A 24478-nucleotide genomic window follows, 5' to 3' on the forward strand; every position below is an offset into this window, starting at 1 on the left:
AACAGTTGGCACTTTTTTCTCTACCACGTAAAATTCGTGAATAGTTCACCTTATAATATCTACATCAAAATCATCCAAACCTACTCTTTCGATGGTTTCTTTCTCTGGGATTTTTTTAGGAGATTTAAAATTTGGCTTACCACACCTTTTGATTCCCTACGAATTCTTTTAACAGTTGACCCCGATATGCCCGCAATTGCACTTTCACATTTTGTGACTTGAGAAAGGGGAACAAGGAGATGGCCTTCTGACAATTCTTTTTTGCAGAATGTCAGTATATTATTCAATGTTCTTTTGCAAGAGTTACTGAAACGTTTAACAGCAGAACTTGTTGACTGTACTGGGTCCATCATACACATTAATAATAAAAAAATAATGCAAAAAAGCGACAACAAAAATCAAGATACTACTAGTACAGTGACAGACAAGAAACCACATGATTTCGGATGTTGGCAACCAATTTGTACATCCTTCATTTTTTTCTCTCCTGCAGCATGAATCGACTATTCTTGGCAAAATGCCAAGGAGAGACCTACAAAAGGTGGGCATACTATATAATGAAAAACAAATGAGTCAAATGTGTTTGCAGTTATGGCAAATTCGTTCATCCAGTGCAGATATCGTAATGTGTTGTGGTTTTTTGTATCCAGTAAATAAAATAATGGGTGAGCCACAAAAGTCATTGAAATTTTCTTTCTTCAAGAAAAATGGCACGAGACAAAGCTCTTGACTTAGCTCTAAAAGGATGGAAACCTATTATTATTTTAGAAAACACTTATATTGTGATGTATTTATCCAGGACCCCTTTTGAAAAGTGATGCAGGAAGTGGTCTGATATCCTTGGATACTTGAAAAGAAGAGTTGACTATGAAATGGACCTAAGTGAATGTTATATTCTGAAATGCCAAGATGGGGAACTAATACCCGATGATACAGGAGCTGATGGAAGTAAAGTTTTCGCTATTACTTGCGAAGAAGCTGAGAGATTTTTGACAGAAATGTACAACATTGATAATCATTTATTATTTTTGGAAACTGAATTACCACTATTCATATCATGGGGAAAATTATCGCTAATCATTCAAATTCATCAGTGTTAAAATTAGACTTTCAAGATTTTATCCAATTCGATAAAGATTCTTTATTTTGGGACATTTACGAACATTTTACGAAAACTGTTTGCGTATATTTGCTGAAAAAAGAATACACAGAAAGTTTAGGGAGGCATATGGTGTTATATCCAGACTGACACAATATCAAATGTATGGAAGTGTGGTTACCATGGTATCTGATTTAAAAAAAACCTTTTGCATAACCAGCTATTTTGAAGTGATGTAACCAAGAAACAGTGAGTAACAAAAATGTTATTCATTGAACTCTTTGGAAAATGTTAAGAGTCTAAACTAAATATTGTGAAATATTTTTAGGTAATTTGAGAGAAATATTTGAGAGAAATTTTAGGTCGCCGTAGCACGTGGCGGTGAATTTGAGCTGTGCAGAAGAAAGTGATTTTTAATCGGTGAATAGTCCGTTTTTTTCCCGTTTTTATACGTTTTTGAGTGCTGAATTGTTTCTCTGAATACGAGTGTACTTCAGTGGTTGTTTTTAGGAAGTTAGTTGCTGTCGCGATATAATATATGTTGGTACCGTCAGAATCGAACGCGTAATGGTGGAAGACAAAACGAAGCTAAGTTACTTTGTATTTAGTTATATTTCATTTTATTTAATTATATTTAGTACTTAAATGTTCTGATGTTTGTACTTTTTTTCCTCTTATTATTAATTGAATAATTATTAAAGATTAGGGTATAATTTGACAAAACACGTCACAGATAAGTATGGCAGCTGTGCGAAGGAAAATGGCGGCCAGTAATGAAGGTTCGCTATCGTTATCAAAGAACGGTAGCATAAAAGAAATGAGTCAGTGTACTAGCTGTGAAATGTACGCTTTGCGGAGTGCGGTCGGTGTGTGGTTAGATGATAATAAAGGATTGAATGTGTGTAGAAAATGTAGGGAGAATGCGGAATTGAAGTGTATTTCGGATCGTGAGTGTGATATTTTTGTCAACCTTCAGAATGAAGGAAACAGGGATATGACAGGAAACGGCAAGGTTGTACATGAAAATTGTGAGAGTGTGAATGTAGAAAGTGTGAATGATAGTATAAATGGTTTCTCAGAGAACAAAAAAGATGAGATAGATGCATTGAGTGAGATCGCGTTGTTGAATAGTGCGATAGAAAGAGCAAAACAGCAGCTAGAGTGCATGAACAAAAGTAGACTGAATGAACCAACCAATAATAAAAGGTATGACAGGAAAAATAGACGTATGAATGTGAACATGAACAAAATGAAGGATAGAGTGCTGTATGGAGACTCGTTAGTACGAGGTGTGTTAGTAGAGGATTTGACAAAATCGCACCAACCTGGTGCGACCATAAAGGACGTAACTGCGTCTATTAGAGAGCAAAAGAAAAGGGTGAAAGAAATGATTGTTGTGGCAGGTACGAATGATTTGAAAGGAGATAAAATGGAAATGATAGAAGACCTGAATGAATTGTTTGAGGTAGCAAAAGAAAAGAGTGAGAGAGATAGAATGATTAGTCTTTTGCAACGGTATGACAGTGAAATGTTTAAAAGGAGGGCTATAATTGCAAATGACTTTATGCGTGGGTTATGTATGACGAGTGGTGTGGAATTTGTGGATGTGTGGAGTGAGTTTGATGGGCGAAAGGATCTATATAAGATGGATGGCTTGCATTTGAATGGTTACGGTGTAAGAAGACTTGAGAAAGTGTTGCTGAATGTAGTGGATGTGCAAACTCAGGGAAACTAGATTTGTTAGGGGGGGGGGAGTAGAGATACAGTCCTTATGGAGGCAGTTGAATGTAAGAATGAATATAATATGCCAGAGCAAATAAGGACAAAAAATCTGAGTGGGATAGTTAATATAAGGCATCAAGGTAGGATTGGGGCTAATGGGGGTCTTAAATTCATGTACACTAATACTAGGAGTATTAGGAACAAGAAGGAAGAGTTTTTGGCCATGGTTGGCACTTCCAGACCACAGGTTATAGGTATTAGTGAAACATGGCTGACTGTAGATGATATAACTAGTGGGATTGAATGTGATGGGTATAGTGTGTTCAGGAATGACAGAGAGAATAAAATGGGGGGAGGAGTATTGTTGATGATAGCTGATGAACTCCAGCCAAGGAGAATAGAAGTTGAATTGCAGGATAGAGAAAAGAGCACATTTGAGGCCATTTGGTGTGAGATTGTGGCTAGCAGAACTAAATATACAATTGGGTGCTGCTATAGACCAGGTGATGGAAAAGATGGTGGTGACAGTATGCACAAGCAAATAGAAGAAATGGGTGGAAGGAGGGTGATTATTATGGGAGATTTCAACTATGGTCGCATTGATTGGAGTGAGGAGAGGACACACGGAAGGAAGGAACTGGATTTTATGCGGTTATTAAGGGTTAACTATCTGCGACAGCATGTAATGGAAAATACTAGGGGTCAGAGAGTGCTTGACCTAGTAATTACATCTGAGGATTTGGCTGTAACAAATATGACCACATTGCAACCAATCGGTGAGAGTGATCATAGGGTCTTAACTTGGGAGGTGGCTAAAGGTGTAGAATTTTCAATTAAGACAGGGCACATGTGGAATTATCGGGCTGGAAAGTATGACAAGCTTAGGAGTTTGATTGGTTCAGTGCCATGGCATGTACAACTGCAAGGACTAGAAGTTGAGAGTGCATGGGAGGTAGTTAAGAAGTGCTTGCATGAAGCAATGGCTGACTGTATACCTAGAGTCCGAATAATAAATCAAGTAGGGGTTAAATGGATGAATAACACCATTAAGCTTGAGTTGCAAAAAAAGAAACAACTATGGAGGGAATTTAAGGAGAAGGGTGACCGGCAGGCACATGAACGGTATAAAGCACAGGCCAGAAGGGTCACGAGTGTGGTAAGAAAAGCAAAAAAGGATTACGAAAGAACATTGGCCATGCAGGCTAAAGAGAATCCTAAACAGTTTTTTAGATATGTAGCAAGTAAAAGGAAAAATGTACATGGCAGATTGATTTTAAAGAATGCCGATGGTAGGGAGGTAACTGAATCAGTTGAGATAGTTGAGTTACTGAGTGAGCACTTTGCAAAAGTATATCATCCAGGTGGTGACATTGCAGAAACGAATAAACCAGTAGATTATACGGGAATTGTGGTTAATGAAGTGGAGGTGAGTAGTCTATTGCATAACCTCAATGTCAATACATCTGTGGGATTGGATGGTATACCAGCTCGTGTTGTACGAGAAGCAGCTAAAGAATTGTCAGTACCCTTGACCATTTTGTTTAATTTGAGTCTCGGGTCTGGGTTAGTCCCGAGCGGGTGGAAAGAGGGGAAAATAGTTCCACTGCATAAAGGTGGTTCCAAGACTGCTGTAGTAAATTACCGACCGATTAGCATATCAGGAATCATTGTCAAGTTCTTAGAGAAAATAGTCAAGAGGAAAATACAAGATTGGATAGAAAAAAATGGGATACTGTATCGGGGACAGCATGGTTTTGTGAAGGGTAGGTCATGCCTCAGTAACTTGCTCACGTATTATAACACAGTGACGGCTGAACTGGATAAGGGTAATGGGTTTACGGTGATTCTACTGGACCTTGCCAAGGCCTTTGACAGGATTCCACATGGAATTCTAATCAGTAAATTGCAGCATATGGGAATGGACATAGGGTTGGTGAGATGGATAGGAGGGTGGTTGACGGAGAGATATCAGAGAGTGGTTTACTCGGGAGTAGAGTCCACAAGACGGCCTGTGACTAGTGGTGTGCCACAAGGATCTGTTCTTGGACCACTGCTGTTTAATTTGTTCATAAATGATATAGGAAATGATCTGAGAGGAACAGTTCATTTGTTTGCGGATGATGCGAAGTTGGGTAGGGCAATAGTGAATGCAGATGACGTCAAAATTTTGCAGGATGATTTGGATAGATTGGAGGTCTGGGCTAAGGAGAATGGATGTCAGTTTAATGTGGCAAAATGTAAGGTTATGCATTTTGGGGTGAAAAGATTGGCGGCAGTTTACTGCATTGGTGGAACCGTGCTCCAGGAAATTGATGAGGCACGAGATTTAGGAGTGTTGGTAGATAAGGAATTGAAATTTAGGGGACACATTGCAAAAGTGACCAAAACAGCTCATCAAATCACTTGGTTGCTGAAGAATGCGATGACAAGCAGAGACAAGCAGGTTATTGTTCCTCTGTATCGAGCCTTGATAAGGCCCCATCTAGACTACTGTGCTCAGATTTGGTCACCTAGGTTTCTTCTTGATGGGGAGGAGGTGGAGAGGATCCAGAGGCGAGTGACCAAGATGATAGCAGGTCTGTGGAATGAACCGTATGAGAACAGGTTGAGGATTTGTGGGTTGCAAAAATTGGTTGATAGGCGGAGGAGGGGAGATATGATTGAGACATTCAAATTACTGAAGGGTTTCTATAAAATTAATTCAGAAGATATTTTTGAGAACAGGGCTGGTTGTGGGAGGACTAGGGGACATCCATGGAAACTGGGCAAAAGTGTGGTTAGTAAAGGTGTTAGAGCTGGGTTCTTTACTTTTAGAGTAGTGAATGAGTGGAATGCGCTCCCTGAGTCTGTGGTGGATGCTGTGACAGTGAATGAGTTTAAGGCGAGGTATGATAGATACTGTATGAATGTCAAATAGTTGTGATGAATATGATTTGGGGCCTCCCTCGATGAGTCCAATGACTCCCTGGAGTTGCCCGTAATAATAGTAGTAATAGTAGTAATTACATGTTTTGAATTTTTCTCAGTGAATACGCATTTCAGCAAAATAAAATATGCATTTGTAAACTGAAATGAACAAAGATATGTACTGTTGTTGTGTTTTTCCACAGTGAATTTTCTACTCAGTTATTCTGATTAGAATTTGATATTTAAATCAATAACTTTATACCTTAATGCATTCTGTTTAATTATTGTAAAAATATCAGTGCTGTGAAATTAATGCCAGGAATGGGAAAAAAGTGTTGAAAACTGATGTTAATTAAATGATTATTTTAGAAATTATGTAATGCTACCTATTGACATTGTTTGAGTTATCTGAAAACAATTCGTTCACATAATCGAAAATCCGAACTGTTAGAATTTGGTTGTTTGCAGAGTGAGAGAGACAGCAGATAAGATAATTAACCCAAGAATTGTGACCTCTTAAAGTTTGGTATAGAAAAAATATTTGCACTCTCCAGATAACACTATTATACCCTGATAAGTTAGAATATTAAAATTTATCTTATCGGGGTCTAACACAGCAAACACCCAATAAGAAACATAAGGTTGTGCTTGTTATCTAGGTATGAGTAGTTTGAATGCATTAATAAGAAAAGAAAAGAAAGAACTGTAAAATAATGAGATATTACTTACTTTAAAACAGAATATGTAGGAAAAGAGTGACAATATTAATTGTATAATTTAATACTGAGTTAAGATTAACGTTACCTAAAGTGTAAAATAACCTTTATTGTGAAATAATATGCAAGGCCAGACCAACATAATCCGTGTAAACGTAAGCTCGAAGTTCGGAGGGAAAAGCAGACAGTTTCCCAAGTGGTCTCGTGCTTGCAGAATATAACTAGAAAGATAGGGAGAAAATTGGACAGTATGAAGTCAGACGCACCTAATGGCGAATTCTACGTGTCAGGTGAACGGCCAAAGTTATGGCAATAGCTGTTAGGGAGGAAGTATAAAAGGGTTAGAAACCACCCCCCTCCCACTCTTGTTTCTTAGTTTTCACCTTGTGATGATCAGAGCTCCGTGGTGCGAGGTCCATCACTGGCATGCGATTGAACGGTTTTCAGCAGGAAGTCTAATCCCAAGATACTGCAGCAGGCTATGCCACATGGAATGTCTAGGAAAGTACGTGTCTGGAAAGCTGTGACAAAAGAGGTCAGATAGAAGATCACGTTAGCATATCGATGATCGGAAGCCTAAGCCATGCTATAGAAACAAGTAGTTAAATAAACATTTAGTTAAATAAATCTTGCTATTCTTTAACCTACTTTGTCTCTTTATGGAATTCGATGCACAACTTGTGAAATTAGTTACGAATCTGGGCGGGAGATTTATAGAAAATAATATACGGTCACGATTGCATATCTCATGTTATCTTTGTTCACTTCTTACAAACTTCTTGATTAACATTCTAATTAATCTAATAGTCCTAAGTGGCACAGCTTCAATAAATAAATTTTCTTAGGACTAAACGAGCAGTTCGTAATGAAGGGTTCATTACATAGGTTTTGGCTTGACCCTAGGGATATTCCTTTCTGACCCAGAGATACCATGTGCCTCACATAGACAAGGCTTCAAGGATACACGTAAAATGTATGATTTAAAGGAAATGGGACACAACAACACAAATTTTACCTTTCCCCACACAAAGTAAGATAAAAACAGTATATCCAACAGCATGCAAAAACATGTCGTTGAGTCATCAGCACAAAATGTTCATTTTTAAGGAACGGCCAGGGTAGTGTATAGTAAGGGTAAACAGTACTATAAGAAAAAAACATAGAGTCAAGCGACTTCGGACTTAAAGAAATCATTCATCCACCGCAGCTGCTGTATTGTGTTGTGGTGTTTTGTGTTCGGTAATGAAAAATAAGGAGTGAGCCACAAAATTCTTTGTTTCTTTGTGAAAAGTTCTAATTGTTCACCATTCTGTAACAGATAGTTAACATAAAATATAAGATCAGAGCTAATAACCAGTGAAATAATAATAATAATTATAATTAATAACTATTTATTTGTGGTGCCATATGAAGTAATCTAAGCAGAAGAAAAGGAAAACAAATATGAAATATCTACAATGTGTGAAAATTACGAATTGTCAGTTATCATTGCTATAATTCATGTACAATTTCTTTTATATAAGATTTCAAATTTATTTCCTAAAGAAATTTGTATTTCTGATGGAATTATTGTAAGATATGCATTGACAAAATCACCTTGTAGTTGGAAAGAATTACCTGAAAGAGTTAAAAAACAGAATTCTTGGTTAATAAAATATAACCATCAGCTGAAGTAGGAAATTGGTTCACTAGCTTTGGACAAACTAAGAAATTGGATGATAGAATCAAAATGCAAATATCAAATATTACTTGCCAAAGGAAGAGAAAAATCAAAACCATTAACGAGGTTAATAGGAGGCCTGTTCTTGATTTAAATGAAATTGGATGCCCAAAACGTGAAAACATACGTTTACTCTTAAATGCTTTTGGAAACATAACGAAAGATTCTGGGCTTTTAATAATTCTCAGAAATATATGTATTGGTTTCAACAAAATAAATATGCTGCCCTTACTTTTACTACAGTAATAAATTCCCAACAATCATCAGATGAAAATTAACTTTAAGATGTGAGTCACGTTGTCAATAACAACATGATGGCAATTTTACAACCATGGGAAGAACCTTTGAACAACAGTGCAAATTTAACAATAAGAAGTTTAAGGAACAAAAAAATTGATTGTATTTTTCACTTTATTTATTTTTTGTATGTTCGATTCAGTAAATACAGTTTGTAAATAACATTTCATTCAAATAAAATGTGTAAATTTAAATGAACAAATTGGGTGTTGTTGATATGTTATACAAATTTAAGTAAGACCATAATATTTTTTTTCCTTGTGAAATTTCATGCCACAAACTAACCAGAGACTTTTTTTGACTCAGTGAATTAAAAGTCTTATTTGTTCATGCAAGCCCTCAAATATTTCATGAAACTGTCAACTCTTGGAATCAAAAGGAAATGGGTATTAAATTAATAGGCAGAATTTTAGTGGAGAATATTTCACCTGAAAAGTGACAAAAAAAATAAAAAGGTCTCGTAGCATGCAGATAACAAGTGAATCAACATGCAAATATCAAAAAATACTCTCCATTCGAAGAGACAAATAAAAAATCATTAACAAACTTAATAGCCAGACCCGTTCTTCATTTAACGGATGCCGAGTAATGAAAACAATACGGGTAGGTGAGTAATACATAACCCTGGGAAAATGTACCTTTGAAGAAACTGCGATACGTCTATGAAAGGAAGTGATTCGAATAACTTAGTTCTTATCATCACATGAGGTCAATTGCAAATCTTTGTTACCCAACACAAGTGTAAACATTTAGTCACATCAGAAAGCATGACTAATACACAACCCTGGGAAAACTTTTACCTATGAAGAAACCGCGATATGTCTATGAAAGAAAATGATTCGAATAATTTAGTTCTCATCGATCACATGAGGTAAATTGCAAACCTTTGCTACTCAACACTAGTGTAAATTTATTCACATCAGTAAGCATGAGTAATTCACAACCCTGGGAAAACTTTTACCTTTGAAGAAACCACAATACGTCTATGAAAAGAAATGATTATTTAAATTACAATGTCTACCTGATGTTCCCAATCTCTGAATGATGACTGACTGGATATGAGTTATTTCAGTTATCTACAAACAAGTCTATGAAAATTAACAGTGTGGGAAATAATTCCCACACACAATTTATTTATTTATTGTACTCAGTTATTCTCGTTATAATATGTAGTTAACTGAATTTTTTTAATGTGATGATAGAATCAACATGCAAATATCAAATATTATACACCAAAGGAAGAGAAAAATCAAAAACATTAACGAGGTTAATAGGGAGGTCTTATCTTGATTTAAATGAAATTGAATGCTCAAAACATGAAAACATACAATGTACTCTTAAATGCTTTTGGAAACATAATGAAAGATTCTGTGCTTTTGATAATTCTCAGAAATATATGTATTGGTTTCAACAAAATAAATATACAACCCTTAATTCTACTAGAGTAATAAATTCCCAACGATCATCAGATGAAAATTCACTTTAAGATGAGAGTCACATTGTCAAAAACCACATGATGGCAATTCTACAAGCATGGGAAGAACCTTTGAACAATGCAAATTTAGCAATAAGATTAAGGAACAAAAAATATATTGTATTTTTCACTTTATTTTCTGTATGTTAGATTCAGTAAATACAATTTGGAAATAATATTTCACTCAAATGAAATGTATAAATTTAAATGAACAAATTGGGTGTCATTGATGTGTTATACAAATTTAAGTAGGACCATAACATTTTTTCCCCTTGTAAAATTTCTTGCCAAACCAGGCTTTTTTTTTTTTTTTTGAAAATTCACTCAATGAAACTGTATCAACTTTCGGAAGCAAAAGGAAATGGGTATTAAATTAATAGGCAGATTTTTAGGGGAGAATATTTCAGATGAAAAGTGACATAAAAATGAAAAGGTATCGTAGCATGCAGATAACAAGTGAATCAACATGCAAATATCAAAAAATACTCTCCATTGGAAGAGAAAAATCAAAAAACATTAACGAACCTAATAGCCCGACCGACTCTTCATTTAAATGATACCAAATGATGAAAACAATATGTGCATGAATTTCAAAACTTCAGTTGAAAACTGATGAATTTCTTGTTTGCTGTGATCATAAATATTTATTTGAGGGTAAACTTTTTTTTATTCTTTACAATTTTTCTTTATTTTTCTTTCTTAAGCACCAGTAGCAAATCATACTCTATGAACATCAGCACAAATGTTGAAGCAGAAGAATAAGAAAGAATAAATTACTGTCTTTTTTAACTTTATTTAATTTCTGTATGTTAGATTCAGTAAATACAATTTGTTAATAATATTACAGTCAAATAAAAGGTAACATAGAAATTAACAAAGTATATATTACAGAGCTAATACTTATTTCAAAATAATATGAAATAACTATTTATTTGTTGTGCTGGCAAAAGATGTTTCTGAAAGAAAACACCACAACAAGTTCAAAACCTTGTTTTTCTCATATCCGTTACTTAAAATTACTAATGCTAAAGAAAAAATAATTTTTAAAAAATTCAGTTACAGAAATAGGTTAAGAGCACAAGGAATCGAAGGTAAAATTAATAGTCATATTGGTTTAAAAAATAAATAAATAAAAGCATTAATTTACTACAGCAGTAATTTCCCACAGGTACGAAGAGTTCCAACCTAAACACACGATTTCTCACCCTCGTACAACAAAATTGATGACTGGATAAGAGAGATATCTTTAAGATAAGACTTAGTGAGAAATCTACAGTGTTGCAAAATAAATTCACATACATTTTATTTATTTATTAATTTTGCTGAGTTATTCTGTCAGAATATGTAGTTGAACTGAATTTAAAATCTAAAATAGAAAAAATAACCAATCAATTTGAAAAAAAAATCATTTCACTTTTCAGAATTCCTTACTCTGACAGCAATCTGAATTCGAAACCAGAAATAACACTTACCCTAAACAAAATGGCGGATAGACTTTCCCACCAAGCTTGGGAAAACATAGCATGAAGGACTGTGGAAAAGAATTAATACACAGAACCATTCGGATAGTAATCTAAATTAAGTAGTCAACTAGCTTTTCTGGTTATTTACAGAAATATCTTTCAACTCCTATGTTTTGTGTGTTTTTGTGCTGTGAATATATGTTAGCCACAGTAACCTATAATGAAAATGTCAACTGCATTTTCAGACTTGTGTTTGTGTTCTGTGCTGTGAATATATGTTAAAAATCAACAATTTTGAATATTCATAAAACCTAGATAGAACCATGATGTTCCCATTCTGGAAAGAAATGTAAGTTAGTTTTTTTTTTGTTTAACTTAAACATAACAGTTGATAATTGTAATTTCAATCATCACTGCTCGTATGTTTTGGTAAACATAATTCTAATACTGAATAGTTTTTTTTTTCATAAGAATAATCATAGGGTACATATTAGAGTATCAACATGGATTCATTAGCGACATTCATTAGCGACTTTTCATGTCTAATGTGTGTGTGTGTGTGTGTGTGTGTGTGTGTGGTGTGTGTTTGGGGGACACCAGCATACTGTATAATTAAATTATTCAGAAAAGTCTAATCACTGCCGCAATCATGACTCTACTCTAAGAATTCCCACCCTTTAACAGGAAAGAAATACCCCAAAATGTAATGGAAAATTAGTACAGCCATCTATAGACAACCAAAGAAAAAACATGAGGACAATGACGAATGTGTGTCACCCTGGAAAAATTCCAAGATATCTTGTCTCAAAAACATTGCTCACAATTCCATAGGCAAACCAAAACACCATGTGATATCACAGAGAGATATGTTCCCCAGTAATTTCCAAACATTCCAAACTCTATCTTCATCTGTAAACAACACACATCCACGTAATGATTCCTTATCTTATGGATGTGTTTACAAATAATGTTTACAAATAACAAATGATGTCACTTATTTACAACTAACAAATGTTGTTACTTATCTACATCTTATAATAACACACACCCACAACACGATTCCTTATCTTGATGTTGATCTTGTCAGAAATGTCCCACCAATAACTACAGGAATCTCTAATCATCAGCCATAATTCCATATGCGAACAAAACACAAGAACTGAAGCCATTGACACATATGTCCTCAGGGAAATTCCAAACTCATTGCATCGTGCATAGAATGATGTCATAATATTATCAACCAATCACGTCACGATTCGTTATCTTATCTTGATCTTGTCAGAAGTGACTCCCATACTACTTAACCCTGTTCAATGGTTTAGTGTTAAAAAAACAAACTCACACATCCATAAATATTGCTGATAAGTGGACGAAATCTACCATCTATCAGTGGACAAAAGTTTTCAGGAATGTAGTTACTGGAAAATTCATCGAAAGAGAGCTAATCGAAAGACAATTCATCGAAAAAGCAATTCGCCGAATAAACAATTCATCCAAAAATAATTCCCCAAAAATATTTCGATGAATTCTTTCAAAATTCATCGAAAAGTCATTTTTCTTGCAAACTATTGTTTAAAAATCTTCAGTGACAATGCGGAACGTTACTCAAGACACAGACAACATATGGAAGTGGTCATTGAAACATAGTAATTATTTTCTTGTATTTTAGAACATTTAATTTAAATGTACATACTGCTTCATGGTGCAGATAGCGATTTATCTGTAGAGAAGACATTTCGTTCTACCACATTTTGTCACAATGAGTCTAGTCCGACTGAAATTAAAAATTTCGTTAATTTAATCCAGCCAGAGCGGAATTGCTAATATCATTTCGGAACTTCTTATGGAAATGTTATGATAAAAGTGATCCATTTGGAACCGAACCGTGCAGACAGCTTCTTGTACTGAAAACTTTCAAATACCGAATCCGAGTAAAATTTGTCCATTGATAAATGTACGAGGGGCATAATTTTTATCGGTCCTCTTCAACTGAAGGTAAGTTAGTAGGCCTAATACCGAGATGAGTAGGCTTTTCCTCCTGGAAATAGGCAAATCAGTCCCATGGACACACATATAGACAGACAGGAAACACTTACTTATCGAACAAGAAAGACAATAAGAATCCGTAGCGTTCTGTACTTATTCCTTAGTAAAGCAGCATTGCTATACCAACAGTCATTATATTGAGGAGGATGAGGGAAAATAGTAATAATTATTAATATTACTACAACTACTACTACTAATAATAATAATAAATTGATTCTTTGATGTAAATATTTCTCACAGTATAATAGTCAAATATACAGGAATTCAGAGTAAAAATATTGGAAAACTTGAAAAAAAAAAAGATTCCTGAAGATTTTTCAATCATGTTTCACTTATTTACACCTGATTCTGTTATTCCTCAACGACAGGAGTGCCACATTCACTTATCTCCCGAATAACCTCGAAAGCAAATAATTGCAGTTAATAAGGGGAGGATTAGGCTAAGAATACTGATGGGTATATGCGTGGGTATATTTCTGAGTTTTGAGAAGGTGATCGGTGCAATTTGTTAAAAAAAAAAAAAAAGGGATTAAAATATTCTCCAGGAAAATAATAAAATAGGAATGATGAATAAAGAGTCGTAAAAAAAACCCTACAAACCTTTTTGAAGCATACTCATCTAGTGTTATATTTAGATGAGCAGCGGTTGGAAGTCTTACTCGACTTCTGAAGGATGCCAGTGGTCGGCGGACCAAGTTAGAAAACACAGTGCTAAAGGAAATTGGAATTGAGTTGAGTTCATTTAACATCTCAAATATATCCGCCTCAGTGCATATCATTCACTGCAACCAGTATGCTGCCCCGCTAAAAAAAAAAAACAAAAAAAAATCGCTTTTCGAACGAAGCCGGATGAATAGTAGTTGACTGTATAAAAGTGACCTGAAAGATATATCCCTCTCAAAGCAATTCAAAAAAAAAAAAAAAGAATTGCACACACATCTTCACCCCACATGACTTGTAATTCATTTTTCGGTGAACCGAATTTTCGATGAAGTGTTATTTTTCGATGAATTGTTGTTTTTCTATCAATTGCGTTTCGATGAATTGTGTTTTCGATTAACTCCTGATCAGTGAATTGCTTTTTCGATTAACTGTTGTCCGATGAATTGTTTATTCGGTGAATTGCTTTTTCAATTAATTGTCTTTCGGTTAATTTTTCAGTGAACTCTCCGGATACCCAGGAAAGAGTATGACGCAACTGCCACCATCTCCTTGCGCTAAACCTTAACACTCGTAGTATTGTCGATAATTGCGTCAATTGTTCTCGATTTATTATTATTATTAAGATGTGGGTGTGGAAAACCCTGCTTGCCTGCACCGAAGATCTACTTACTAAAGGTTGAGGAAAAGATTAGAAGATTCTCTAGTCGATGAACTAGAGTCGAATCCATGATTTCTTTCGAATGGTAGTCTGGTGCTATGGAAGCAAACGCATTTCCACAGATCTCGGTATACATTATGTCATCATCATCATCATCATCATCATCAGGCGTATCAAGGATTTAGGCCCAGCATGGCCTGTTCCGGCCTTAGAAGTCATCGTTTAAGAGGACGTCCTGGTTTTCTTTTACCTAATGGCTTGTACTTTAAGGCTTGCTTTGGTAATCTTTCTGTTTTCATTCTTTGAACGTTCCATACATTTATGTTTATATCTTTTAATTTTTTCTATTACTGGTTCTTGGTTTAATTCTTTCATAATATCTTCGTTTCTTTTGTGATCAAATAGGGTATACTTTGCAGTTTTTCTCATAAACTTCATTTCTGCTGCTGTTAATCTTTGTCTTTTTGTTTTATTGTCCAGATTTCGCTTCCATACATTAAGACCGGTAGGGCTAATGTATTGTATACTTTTAGCCTGGTTCGTTTTTGAACTAGGTTTGGTTTAAATATAGATTTAATTACTCCTGTTATTTTTAAATATTTTGCAATTTTTATGTTTATATCTTTTTCATTTTCATATGTGATCATACATCCTAGGTAGTTAAATGAATTCATCTCTTCTAAGATCTTGTTATCTATTACTATTTTAGTTCTTGCTGGATCTTGTCCTTTAAAGGCCATAGTTTTTCATTTTTCCGTATTATCATACCATAATCTTTGGATATCTCATTTAGATCTAAAATAGCTTGCTGTAAGTTATCTTCAGAATTTGTAATTATTATTTGGTCGTCTGCAAAGAGGAGAGTGTTTAAGTTAACTGTAGGAGAAAGTTTAATTCCTTGATGTAAATATTTATTCCATTTTATTATTATTTCATTTAAGTAGATATTAAAAAGAGTTGCTGAGAGGGGGGACATCCCTGTCGGACCCTTGGTTTATCTCTCTCGTATATGATGGCTCCTGATTTAATCTTATTTGTATTTGATTATTTTCATATATACTTGTGATAGCTTTTAGGATATTATTTGGTATTTTTCTTTCTATTAATATGTTAAATAATATGTTTCGTTTAACTTTGTCAAATGCTTTTTCAAAGTCAATAAATGCAATATGTGTTTTTAAATTATATTCTCTTCTTTTCTCTATTATTAATTTTAGGCAAAAGGCTGGGTCTATACATGATCGTCCTTTCCTAAATCCATTCTGTACTTCTAGAATAAAGTTTTCGGAACATTTCATTAGTTTGTTATTTAAGATTCTGCTATATATTTTGTAACAGGAATTTAGTATGCTGATACCTCTATAGTTTTTAGGGTCATCTCTATTACATTTCTTAAAGATAGGAATCGCAATTGCTTTTATCCATTCTATTGGGGGGATACCAGTTGAGTAAATTTTATTCAAAAATATTAAGAGTCTTTTTTTGAATATTGTTCCTGCGTATTTATATAGTTCTGAACCTAGCTTATATTCTCCAGGTGATTTTCCGTTTCTTGTTTCTTTCAGGCTGATTTCTAATTCTTCTTCGGTTATTTCCTTTTCATTTTCGTTAATTGTTTGCCAGTTGTCTTTTTTTAAAAATATTTGTCTGTCCACAGTTCTGTGTAGTAATTTAGAAATTCTTCTAATTTCAATTCGGTGTTTAATTTTATGTTTTCTTTAGTATCTGCATTTAAGTGTTTCAAAATCTTATATACATTGGGTCTTATTTTATATAAATCATGTTAAGTTAATAACAAATTTATCCCATGATTCTCCATGTCTCTTTCTAACTTCTCTTTTAGCTATGGCTCTTATTCTTTTATATTCTATTTCATCTTCTAATCTTTTACTTAACCATTTGTGATAGGCTTCTTTTTTCTTTTTGATTATTTCTTTGATTGTATCATCCCAGATCTTCAGTTTTTTTCTTTTATTGAATTTTTTGGTCTTTCCTAAGCTTTCCTTTGCTTCTGCATTTAGTATCGTTTTTATATTAAGCCATTCTATTTCTATTTCTTCATTTTGTTATATTTTATCTAGATATTGGTTAATTCTTTGTTCATATAGCCAATGTACATTTGTGTCATTCAACAGTCTAGTTTTATAAACAAATATTTTAAATTTTCTTTCTGTTCTTTTTACTTGTAGCCTGTTTACTGGTGGTAATCTTAATTTTATTTTAACAAGGAAGTGGTCACTGGTTATTTCATTTCCTCTGTGAACTCTTACATCTAGTGAATATTTTGATGTCTTTTCATTTAATATGAAGTAATCTAATATTGATTTCCATCCTCTTGCTGCCCACGTATATTTATGTATGTCTTTATGTTTATAGAAGGAATTCATTATTTTTAGGTTATTATAAACTACAAAGTCAATCAATTTTTTACCATTTCTGTTCAGAGTGTGTTCTCCATGTATTCCTATATTATTATTAATTTTTGTGTTTCCAATTCTTGCATTTAAGTCTCCTGCTAAAATTATGTAATCATTTTTATTTATTTTATTATATATGTTTTGTAGCTGATTATAAAAATCAATATTCTCCTGTTCTCTTCCTTCTTCTGGGGCATATAAACCAATTGTATACATTATGTGTAATGTGATTTAAAGATGGTTGATCTGACGGAATTTAGGGAGAAATTAATTAATTACTAATAATTAATTACACATAACCTATAATGTTGAATTATTTTGAAATCACAACGTAAACGAATAACTCTGTTCGGAAAATATTCTCTTATTACTATTTTTTAAAAAAAGTCTTTTTCGCTATTATTTTGTAATGTTTTTTAAAGGTTTAGAAAAGGCGAAGATGCCTTCATAGTAATTCGAAGACTGACGTTTCGAAATAAATGATTTAACTTTGTGATTATATTCTTTAACAAACTAACCCCCCCACACACACACACACGCGAACCCCACCGCTGCTCTCGATGCTCCTGAACACTTTCTCCTACTAGTGTGATATCACGTGACGATATTCACCAAACAGCAACAATCTCGATACTTTTCCATTCCAAACTTGGCAGTGAAAAGTATATAAGAAAAGTATGCGTAAATACTTGCAATTTCACGAAAACCCTTAAATCTAGCAGAGGTGGATAAATAGATTTAGTTAAATCTAGTTAATATTTAGTTAAATGTTAACTATAAATTTAGTTAAATGATAACGAAGTCAGGATACATTAGGTGGCATTTGTCTCCCTCTCATCATTTTCGCGCATGCGCCTGTGCTACAGGCGCATGCGGGCAATAGCCAATTGAATAGCCAATGGTTAAATTAACATTACTGTTAAAAAAAAAAAGGCATTAGTTATCATCCTTAATCTGAAGTGGACAAAGTGCGATCGCAGTCTTTCAGATGGGTTCTTGAAACCTGTTCTTGGAATTGGAAGAATTTTAAATACTGCGAAATACGTCACTGGTGAGAAATTAAACGTTCTTTATGTTACATTAAATTAGTAATGGTAGTTAATAATCAACAAAGTACTCTGGGAAACGGTAATTTTTCATTCAACTGATATGTGCTTGATCCTTCCTTCAAAAGTATAATCACAAATGAGACGAAATCCCAAGGAAAATCATGAACTCTACACGAACTGTTGAACTTTTCGTTTTTTCTCTTGAATAAAAGTCCAATTGATTGATAAATTAAGCTAGCTTATGAATTTTAGTTTTTAATGCATCCACTTCGTTAACCCGTTGTTTGAAGGACGCCCAGTAACAGACTCGGAAGAAAAATGGCCACGTCAACACGATCTCCACTTACCTCGAAAATCTTCGCTCTCCTTAAAAATGCATACCACTAACTTCTGTGGATTATTTCTACGCACACCGTCGGCACTTGATAAACGGAAGCAAAAGTTTAAAAGCTGCTCGGATACAATTCGGAAGGCGTTAAAACTCGCATTCTGCTTACTTCTCCGCTACGAAGAGCAGCTGAACTAATTCGAACGCTAGAGGGCGAAACATGCGTCCGTTTCTGGTTGGTTTCGTCAAACTTTGTGTGTGGGGGGATTGTTCGCGTTAGTTGAGGAAAAGAATGTATTCTTGGGCTATCGTTTCTGCATGTTCTCTCGGTAATTAGAAAATAACAAACAAGTGAGCAACAGCGCATTGGTGCACTGCATTTCACGCACGAAATATGTCGAATGCAATGTTAAAATATGTTCATAAAATTCTTGCTTGAATATCGACGAGAAATTTATCTATTTTAATGCTGACTGTTGCATTTGGGATTCAATGGCGATAACTACTATTGGATGAGTTCGGATTCTTATTTTCTCAACTATGTCAAATCTGCTGTGGAGGTAGTCGAAGTAATGCGATCCAAATATGTCTGTGAGATAAATTCGGGATTATTTTCATAATGGATGCATGCTGCAATGGCTTTCGTATGTAAATTGACTATTACATGTGACCCAAAATACAATTATAAATGATTCATGTCTCTCTCTCTCTGTGTGTGTGTGTGTGTGTGTGTGCGTGTTATCTCTAATTCTTCAATGCCTGAAAAAAAGCTGTCCAACGGAAAACTTTTTTTCGTGCATTGGCAGAGAATTAGCATAGCCGCGCTGCGCCCAAGAAACTGTGATTCGAAGCTCGCTATAAGCAATGATGTTTGTGATTGTCTTGATGTTAATGAAGAATTTAATCTCCCGGTTTTGGAGGCCTGAATGAGTTAAAAACAGTTCACTTTCATCCCTAGAGCTGGGCTTCCGGATTATGTAAAAATAAAATAAAATAAAAGTATGAAAATAAGTAAAAAAAAAAATAATAATAAATAAATAATAAAAAAAATAGGAAAACGCCTCTATATAATTCTGTATATATATATATATATAGTATCCAAGAATTCATTCTTAGGAAGTCTTCCAGAGTGAGGTCATCACCGCCTTTTCTATCTGGAAGCCTAAGAATGCCTTTCTTCAAAGGCTCTCTTTATTTTTGGAAATTCTTGCATAGCAAAATGCGCAGATTACCGAACTCTGATCACTTACGTTCATAACAAACCTAGAATTCACATCGTTTCGCGGGTAGGATGAAAAACCTTCAAAATTCGAGTTATTATTCTTGAATATATGTTTTGGAGTCGAGAGATGCAAACACACCACGTTTGAGCAAGAGTTGAAATGGAAGGAAGAATCTTGAAAATTTTAAAGCTTCTTCTTTGGGGAAAACAAAGCGAAAGAAGCTCTTTCAAAGAAAAGCAGCGGAAGGAATGAAACTGGAGGAAACGAAGTTCGTTCAATGAAAAACGAAGTTCAATGGGCAGCTGAAATGTAAAATGCCGACATGCCTGACCGAGTGTTCAGCGTATCGAATCCCGCTGTGAACATGGGGGTTTGCGGTTGCCTTTAAGTGGGAGATGAACTTCGTCGTCGCGTGTGAGACCGATGCTCCGCTTATTTGAGGCCTGCACTAGTTTGAAAAAAAAAAAAAAAAATTCACTCTTTGGTCTCTAGAGAAGGGTATTCGGACTTCGTAAAAATTAATAATGATCAGAAAACTATATTTATTACGTTTTATGTATATAAATAAAACTTTAAAATTTTCTTAGCCCTTCCATGGTGCTACTGTGCTAAAGGCCTGTAATTTTGTTTTGGATTCGCCTCAGATGCGAGACCCCTCGACATTTCTGCGCATGGCATCAGAAGGCGAATCCATTCCGCGAATAAATAAAATAAAATTTTCTTGACCATAAGCTGCTCGTATTCTTTTCGATGCGAAGAAAGTGGAGTAAGGAGAGTTGTGTTATTTCAACGTTTCTCAAGTTGGAGATTTCTACAGAAATCTGTAGAAATTGTGTTTAGAACCAAAACGTACACTGAGTTCTCCTTAGTCCACCTTGACGTGGTAAGGAGGCTTGTGCGCATCAATGGCCCACGATAGCTAAGCTACTGTTAGGGCCTTCCTAGCTGGAAAAGTCGAGCGGTTTTGTCCAACCACAGATGCGAGACCCCTCGACATTTCTGCTCATGGCATCAGAAGGCGAATCCATTCCGACAATAGGGTAATCAATGCATTTCGTTGGGATGGATGTTCATTATTACAGGTCGGAAAATTTTCTTCTTTTTTTTTTATGAAAATTCTAGTTTTTAAGGTGGTAGCTATTTTGCTTGTATAACAGTCAGAAAATTTTGCATATAAAGCACATGATTTCGCATGTTCATACATTGCCTTATTTCTTTCTCCCTTTCAACATAAACGGATTCTTCTTGGCACTGTGCCAACTAGGGTTCTTGCAACTGCAGGTAGACTATACGAGCCACGCTAAGAGCTAGAGATCCCCTGGTCTTCCAGGGTGGGGATTTTGCGTAACGCTGGTAACCTTACCGAGTAAAAAAAACCTGCAACTCTTGAACTGGAAAATTCACCGGATCGAAACAACGGAAAACGAGCAGAGAGGTAACCGATTAGGAATCTTGACCATTTTAAAAGTAGCCACGTGGAATGTACGAAGCATAACAACTAAGGAATTAGAATTAGCATAACGACTAAAAACTAAAAATTTTAATATAGCCGTGACAATAGAAACAAACAAAACAAAATAAATAAATAAATAAAGTGAACAAAAGATATTGATGGTGTTAGTATGCTATATAGCGGAGTTGACGAACATATCAGAGCTTCTAGTGGATTCGCCATTTTAATTGATGATAAATGGAAACAGAATACGAAAGTACAATTTTGCAAATAATCGAATTATAACAGTTAAATTAAAAGCAAATGGAACTGCTTAAATATCATAGGAGTATATGCCCCTGAGGAAGGCAAGAAAGGGGATTCCAAGCAATTTTATGGAGAACTACAAAAACAATTAAATGAATGTAATAAAATGGCTACATATTAATAGCAGGAGATCTTAATGCCAGAGTGGGAAATAATCCAAACCCAAATGTCTTAGGAAAATGTGGAGAAATTTGCATGAATAACAATGGTCAAGAACTATTAGACTGCTGGACTTTCAATAATTTTAAAATAACCAATACTTAAAAAAAGAAAAAGAATATAAATAAATATACTTGGAATGGCACAGGAACGAGATCTATAATTGATTATATCACTACTAATCAGAAACTAGCTGCTCGCGTGAGAGATGTACATGTTTACAGAAGAAGTGAAAATTTTTCAGATCATTATTTAATAGTCTCTAAAACAGAAAAACTAGCAAAATGGAGAAAGGAAATAAATATGAAAAAAAAAAAAAAAAAGAAATAGAACAAGTATACAAAGTATACAAAGTATATCTCTTACAAGAAGAAAGCATTAGAATGCTATGTCAATCGCGATCAGCAGATTACCTTAAAGAAGTCCAAATTAGTGAAGGTAAAGAAGAAGTATGAAATACTTTAATAAAGATAATTCATAAAACAGCCTTTGAGTCCCTTGGAAAGAAAAAGAAAATATTGAAAAGAAATACATTAAAAATATGGAACGCAGGTATAGAAAATGCAATAAACGCAAAACAAATGGCATACAAATCACTCCTTCAAAAACATGCAAATAAATCTATCTCAAGCGTGTTAATGAGAAAGCTCATTAAGACGCTTGAGATAGATTTATTAATAAAGTAGAAAGAGACATACATGGAAGACAAGATACAGCGTACAAAAAATTGAGGATATTAAACAATAAAGAAAGAAAGAGAGCACGAATCAACGTAATAGGAGAGAAACATTGGATAGAACATTTTAAGAATATATGCCTTAAATTGACCTAAATTTAATAACAGAAATAATAAAGAAGAAAGCAATACTGATACATAAGCGATAAAATTGGAAGAACTAAAAGAAGCAATAAAAATATCAAAAAGTAGAAAATCAACCGGATTAGATGGCATAAATAGAGAGCTTTGGAAATATGGAGGAGAATGCTTACATCACAAATTCTTAAATTTATTAAATAATTGTTGGAGGAAATGTGAGGTTCCATCATAATGGATTTAAATGCTAAGGTTATATCGCTATTTAAGAAAGGAGACAGAGATGGTCGTGGAAATTACAGAGGAATACGTTTACTAAATACAGATTACGAAATTTACAGTAAAATTCTGAATAAAAGACAGAAATATGGCAAACAATCCACTCTCAGAAGAACAAAACGGTTTCAGACTGGAAGATTATGTTTAGATAATATTTATGTGTTAAAACAAAGTATTGAAAAAAGACGAGCAGTGAATTTACAGACTCCTAATTTTTATACAATGAAACCTGTGGTGAATTCATCACTAAAAAACACACGTACTGATAAGGTGGTCATCACCGTGGTTAGTACGTGTGATTTCTGGTGAAGAGACTCCTGTGGCATTTATAGATTACGAGAAAGCTTTTGATAAAATACACAGAGAAAAACTATCGAATATAATGAAAACAGAAGGATATCCATTACATTCGGTACAAGCTATATAAAGTTTATATAAAAATACAAAAATACACTTACAGTTAGGTAACAAATTAACAGAAGAGATTGAAATAAACGATGTGTATGTAAACAAGTTCAACTGATGCAGTTAATACAACTGATACAGTTCATCTTCGACAGTATTCGAACTTGGATCTTTCCAACCAAAATGCGCACAATCTGAAGATAAATTTTATCATGTGATAAAATTTATCTAAATAAATTACAGAGGAATACTTATCATATTTTAGATAAATTTTATCACACGATAAAATTTATCTAAACCTGATAAAACTAAATCTGTAGAATATAAAAATTTTATGTTCTGATGTTTTTTTTTTTTTTCAAAACGTCTTTTCTAAGAATGTTAGTTATTCTTTCTTTTCTTCTGCGTGCATCCGTTTGTCTTTTTCATCACCATTTAGTCAACTTTTTTCACATTTACAACTTCGATATAATATTTGACTACAAACATTTGAACAAACGTATCTTATTTTCAAAATTAAATTCCATCGGAAAAGCCACGCTGACATGTGCTAGTTTTGGAAGAAGCATGCATGGGGTTCATACCTCTTTCCATCTTCCCCCTTTTCCATCCATCCATCATCATCATCATCATACGTATCAAGGATTTAGGCCTAGCATGGCCTGTTCCTGCCTTAGAAGTCACACGTACATTTTCATCGTTGAATCGTTTAAGAGGACGTCCTGGTTTTCTTTTTCCTAATGGCTTGTACTTGAAGCTTGTTTTGGCAATCTTTCTGTTTTCATTCTTTGAACGTGTTCCATCCATTTATGTTTATATTTTTTAATTTTTTCTATTACTGGTTCTTGGTTTAATTCTTTCATGATATCTTCGTTTTTTTTGTGATCAAATAGGGTATACTTTGCAGTTTTTCTCATAAACTTCATTTCTGCTGTTGTTAATCTTTGTTTGTCTTTTTGTTTTATTGTCCATCCATCCATATATGTAGAAATTTTTTACATTGGGTGCATTATACGTTAAAGATACCAAAAAAGTTTATACTTGGTTTTTTAATCCCGTTCCCAAGTAAGCAAAACAAAGTTTTGCGTGTGAAATATATTCACGTGTGAGCTATTTGTATATAGAGGCTAAGAACTTCCTATCACTTGCCTTAGTATGCATCCCATAATGCAACGCGTACCCCCTCCCTCTTTCGAGCGTGTATCATGCGATAAATATTGGGAAGGGCCAGCCACTACCCAGACCGGTTTCGACCTTTATTCGGGTCTTTTCAGTGGAAG

The 24478-nt window shown here is 34.2% G+C and overlaps 1 protein-coding gene across 3 annotated transcripts in view; it reads right to left on the reverse strand.

Annotated features, from left to right (window-relative positions):
* The window catches only part of LOC150095173 (BTB/POZ domain-containing protein 6-like), a 65066-nt gene extending 41730 nt beyond the window's left edge, over window positions 1-23336 (reverse strand). For 2 of the 3 annotated variants that reach the window (XR_016550118.1, XM_090410985.1), the window contains exon 1: window positions 18579-19250. The gene's annotated coding sequence lies outside the window, so the exon portion shown is untranslated. Of the gene's footprint in view, window positions 1-18578; window positions 19251-23251 lie in introns of those variants that run through there. The other variant, XM_090410987.1, reaches the window with a different exon arrangement.
* Between the last annotated feature and the right edge of the window lie 1142 nt (window positions 23337-24478).

The sequence above is a fragment of the Typopeltis vanoorti genome, chromosome 21 (genome assembly GCF_054136105.1).
Source record: "Typopeltis vanoorti isolate ZY-2024b chromosome 21, IOZ_Tvanoo_1.0, whole genome shotgun sequence".
Taxonomy (NCBI): Eukaryota; Metazoa; Arthropoda; class Arachnida; order Uropygi; family Thelyphonidae; genus Typopeltis; species Typopeltis vanoorti.